The following is a 5,925-nucleotide window of genomic DNA, read 5'->3' on the forward strand; positions in this document are numbered from 1 at the left end:
TTCTATATGTGACACGGCACCAGAGTTAAATTAGGGTTTTTCAAAATGCTGACACGCCGAGCTCAAAAGGATCGCCATCACTGCGGGCCATATGCCTTCTTTCTTTCATTTTCTTTTTTAGGGTTTTCTTGTTTTTTTAATTTTGAAAATCTTTTTATAAAATTTATTTTTATTGTTGAAAGTATTACAATTTTTTACAAGTATTTTTTCCCATTGACCCCCTCCACTCTACCCCTCCGCCATCTGTCTTCTTTCCATTAGAAATTATTTTTGCCCTGTAATGTCTTTCCTATATTGTGCCATGCCCTTAAGTTCCCTTTTTCCTTAATTTTCTTTTCTTTTTTAAAAAAGTTAACATCTATTTATTGTTTCTGGGAAAAAAAATGTATCATGTTCTTTAACATAAAAACAAACAAGCACTGGTTTTCTTTGAAGAAAATTAAACAGAAATGTAGACATAGAAAGTTACACTAGATAATTGCTAAGATTCCTTTCAGCTCATAAATTTAGTAAATGTAGCTTAAAAAAACCAAACAGTAAATCCTAAGTATTTTGTATTCAGTACCACTAAATTCCTTTAGTAATAGTTAAGAATAATTTAATAATACAATTATACAAGTTATGTTTTCAAGTACTTTTTCATTAAATTGTAAAATTCTGTGAACATTTAAAAGGAATTTATGGACTTGAAAAAGTTAACATGCTTCTCTATTAGGTATCATTCATAAGAAGCCAAATCTTGATATTCAATAGGGTTTGCTCAATACAGCAAACAAGGAAATGAGAAAATGCAAAGAAAACAGATCCGTCAGATTCTTGCCTCTGTCTTCTGCTTCTCTTTGCCCACATCCTAAATTTGTTGAGATTTTTCTTTTAAGTCTGAAAAAAATCTCATCTGCTGGCATCATTTGGTAGATGACTGCCCTAGAGAGGTACTATTTACCTTCCCTACAGCAAGCTGAAAATGTTCATGATAAAATAGAGCCTTTCTTTGAAAATATTTGTTTTGGCAAGTGTGAAAGGATCAGCAAAAGCAATGATAATTTTAGTGATTTTCTAAAACCGCACAGGAGAAATTTTCATCACTGGAATCACACTTAAAATATTAAGGTTTTCTTGGCATCTGAGAACATCAAAAAGGCCAAACTGATTTAATATTTACTCAACAATTGTTTGATGAAAGTAGGGGAATTCCCAGCCAGTGAATTCTAATGACACTGCATCTGGCCAAAGGGGCTATTAGATTTTTTAATTCTTTTTGCACAAATACATGCAAATCAAGAGAGTATCGTGGGACAGTTGGCTTCATAATTTTCCTTTCATTATGCTGTATTTTTCTCTGTTCCTTACTCCAACCTCCCTCCTTTTGTTGACAGTGCATCTTACCATAAGCTCTTATAATACAGAAGATATTGTCTTTCAGGATAGAGGCAGAATGCCAAAACGGGAGGCAGAGTTTGGCAGTGTTCTGGATTTTCTTAAAGACAATGTTCATCCTTCTTCCTTTATCCCCTTAGAAGTGAGAAATAAATCTCACCAGCTTTTATAGAACAAACTGAGCTCTCAGTGGACAAAGAGTTCTTTTTTTCTTTAGTCACTTCAGGGAGAAGATTCCTGAACATTCATTGTACAAGATTGTTTTAAAAAATATTTAGCTTTTTCTCTTAATATGACTTGTGCTGTGTACTAGTATAATTTAATAATAAAAATCCAGTTTTCATATTGTAAGTCTGGTGGCCCTAGTTTAAAAGAGTATATTAGTTGCCAAGGAGAAAAGAGAATTGTATAATGGAATTGTTTAATTATACAGGTTTGGTGTATTTCCCACTCATTTTTTTTCCTTCCAGAAAGTTGTCTGGAAGGCAACTCCTCCTCTATTGGTGATATTGCACAAATGTAATGAAAACCTAAAATAATTTTGGTTTTCACTGACCTCTTATGAATTAGTCACAGTTTCTGTCTTATTCTCTGAAAAGAACAAACAGATTTTTCAAAGAATAAGTATGAAGAACAAAATGTGTTTGGGGATTGACTAATAGAGATAAGAAAAGTGTAAAAAAAAACTGGCCTATTTTTTTCAAAGGACTATTATGAAGAAGGAAATATGGCCTGGGATTGATTATAGAGATAATAAGAAAAGAGGATAAAAAAAAAACTGGTCTATATTGAAACAGTTGTTGACTGTAAAGAAAATTTAGAGAGACTAGATTCTCCTTGAGTAGAATAAAGACACTGTTTTATTCTATAGCCTCTGTAATATAGATTTAGGAAACTCTAGTAAGTATTAAAAACTTGGGCATTAATTGGCTATTTTGTATTTGAATTTCAAGTTTTTAAAATAACATTGAATACATTTCACATTAGTTTTTTTTGTAGATTAAAAACAATTTTTAAAAAGAAGAAATGGTGTCTCTTAATTTGATAGCATATATCAAGCACTAGCTTGACTAGTCCATGGGATTTTAATGATTACTCTGAGGTTGCTTTTGAAGAGGAACTATGGCTGGAGTTATTGCTTAAATTTTATTCACAAGGTCCCGGAATCTGAGAACCGACATGGGTCAGGAAGTTATGGTGGTGACTAATGGAGGCATCAGACATTTTGTCTTCTGTCTCAATAGAAGGGAGAATTTTGCCACAAAGTAGTGGGCATTGAACAAAGCCAGGATGTGGATTCTCAAGGAACTGCTTTCCCAGCACTGTTACACCTCAGCCTTCTGGTAACTGGAAGCAACCTCAGATTTACTGCCTCTTGACTGTGAGCTTGTTAAGCCAGGACTGAGGATTTCTGCAAAGGACGAGATTTGCTCTGTTCTGAATCTCCAGACCAGGGGTGGGCAAACTTTTTGACTCGAGGGCCACAATGGGTTCTTAAACTGGACCAGAGGGCCGGAACAAAAGCATGGATGGAGTGTTTGTGTGAACTAATATAAATTCAAAGTAAACATCATTACATAAAAGGGTACGGTCTTTTTTTTTTTAGTTTTATTCATTTCAAACGGGCCGGATCCAGCCCGCGGGCCGTAGTTTGCCCACTGCTGCTCTAGACTCTTCACCAACCCTTTCAAGGGCACACATGCATATCATACCCTTCATCACAAAGGAGACCAAGCACAAGGATGCAGGAGGATCAGGGCTAAGCTCTCAGGGTGACATGGTGCAAAGTCACTAGCTCTGGGCATCAGGCCTTGTTCTGCCACCTATGAGTGTGTGACTGGAACGGTCTCCTCTCCTTGGCCTCAGCGTCATCTGTAAAATGAGACTTCGTGGGGGACTTATGATAAGAACTTATGCACATAATTAGAATTTACAAAAATCATGTTGGGTTACGTATATGTAGGCATGAGGATGTGATCTTATAAACTCTGCCTCCTGCGAGAAACAAACGTTAGAACAATTATATAGGAAAAGTTGGGCGAAGGTGCATGGATATTTTGGCATGAGTTCATTTATGGTGGGGACCAGAATTATAATTGCCTCGTTCCTGTCAGAACATGAGGCCTTGTGAGGAAAGCGATAATTTTAGTATCCTTAGCTCCTTATTAATGATACCCCCTTTAGCAATAACATCAACTGCCTAGCTTTTTTCTAGAGGCAAGTTTTAGGAATGTGCATAATCACTCACCCTCTGCTCAATTACATGCAATCTAGATACTTTTTTCCCTAAAGTAAATAGTCTGGGTTTTTCCTCTATGGAAGTTTTTGGGATTTTTCTCCTTATCTCTGGTGGCCTGAAATTTCAACAGGATAGTATAGGTGTGGATTTCTGCCCTCCCCCAGCCCCCAATTCATCTTAAGGAGCCCTTTGGTCTGAAGTCTAGTGTCTTTCTCTAGCTCTAGGAAATTTTCTTTTATTATTTATTTTTCTCATTTTATTGCTTCCATTCCATCTTTCTGAAACTTACATGAGAGGTATTTGAAATCATCGTGATCTCTTTTCCATGTCCTTTGACTTTTCTTTAACGTTTTTCATTTTCTTTTGGACTGCATTTTGGAAGAATTCCTTACTTTAGTCTTCTGGTTCTGTATGTTAATCTGTAGCTCTATATATTTGGAATTCAGTTCCTTCATGTGTTTCTTTTTGAATCCGGAGTGTAAAGAGCTGACAATTATAACACCTTAGTTCATAGCTCAGTGCTATCATTTGTCCATGTAAGAATGTTGTTTCACTCATTTGCTTTTAAAAATTTCATTCCTGATTTGCATTTCCATTCTTCCCATCACTGTTTTTTTTCCAAGATGTTTGATATACATTCTTTTTTAAAATAATATTTGTATATGTTTTTTAAAATTGATTTTGGAGAGCGAAAAAGAGAGGGAAAGAGATAGAAACATCAATGATGCGAGAGTATCATCGATGGGCTGCCTCCCATATGCCCCCTACTGGGGATGGAGCTTGCAACCTGACCATGTGCCCTAACCCAGAATTGAACCATGACCTCCTGGTTCATGGGTCGGTGCTCAACCACTGAGGACACTGGCCAGGCTGATACACATTCTTAATCCTGCATTTATTCTTGCATGCTTAAAGATATTTTGTTGTCTTCTGTGCATGTTTTCCCCCTAGCTTAATAAATATATAGAAATGTGCTATGCAGCATAGCTTCTTTAAAATTTGGAAATAATAGTGTTTTTTTTTCATTGTTTCAGAAGAAAAGGCCTTTTTACTCTATAATTACCATATACAATACTGAACTCTGTTGATTTGGGTATATAAATATCGAGGAGACTGGGTGAGCACATAAATGTTGAAGAAACTGTCAGTAAATTTCAGGTTGTTTCATGGCAAAACTGCTACAAAAATAAATAAAATTATGCAACACTGTTTGGTACTCTTAGGGTCCATTTCTAGTCTGACATTTGGAGATTGGGCTTTGCAAATGAGTAGAACTAAATGAAATGAAAAGATAATCTTTTCTTTGCTTAGGCAAAATAATGAGAATTTAGGCCAAAGATAAATTAAATTAAAAATCGAATTTTAAAGAAATGCTCCAGGTAAATCTGGCTCCGATTAAAAAATTTTGTTTGTTTAATGTAGTTTTATTATTGGTGGGGTACTCTCTGTATCCCCTATGTTATTGGTGGAAATGGGCTGCTGGGGGTAGGGGTGGGGCAAGAATTTCCTGAGCCCCCACAGGAGGATGAGGTATTGCGGAAAACTTTATTGGTGAGGAAACATTAAAGGAGTTCCGTTCCAAGGTCCCATCTTAGTCTTTCCACGGAAAAAAAAGTCTCATTTTGTCTTGAGCAGAACTAGGATTAAAGCCTCTGCCCAGAGTTTCTATTCCACGTTGAAGCATGATCCAGTCCAACATCTGGCCAGCTTAGCTTGTGTTCCCAGCTGCAGTCCATTGCATGTAGAGTTCATATGGCCATGGGCCATGGGGCTTTCAGGGCCACAAGGCAGGCTAGTGAGGATCATGGAGCAAGCAAGTGCAAGGAAGCAGGAGCGAAGCAAGAGGAACAAGAGAGAGAATTCTTTGTTTTGGAAGTTTTAACTAGGAGTTTATCCAATGATTCCTTCAGGATTCCATGTGCTTGCAGTGGCTCCTCTCCTCTAGCCAATGATCTTTCTTCCCAGGTTAGACTGACAGGCAAGCACCTTTCCTACGTCAACTCAGCTTCACTGAGCATGTGCCCATCTTCCCCTTTGTTGAACCCCCTCCCTCAGTGATTTTCAAGGAAAGGACTGGTGGTTCCTTGGGGAGTGTAAAGTTGCAGCTTCCTGGTGAAGCTGCCCAGATGACCATGCTTATAATATCTGGCCTTCCCTTTACTCCTTTCCTATTATTAATATTAACAACTAGCTAGTTGCAATAGTAACAATTTCATTAAATACAACAACAGCAAATATACCAATTTATAATGTTTACCATATCTATATCTATATCTATATATATCCATCTCTCTCTCTCTCTCTTTCTA

Source organism: Myotis brandtii, unplaced genomic scaffold (genome assembly GCF_000412655.1).
Source record: "Myotis brandtii unplaced genomic scaffold, ASM41265v1 scaffold48, whole genome shotgun sequence".
In the NCBI taxonomy this organism is placed as follows: Eukaryota; Metazoa; Chordata; class Mammalia; order Chiroptera; family Vespertilionidae; genus Myotis; species Myotis brandtii.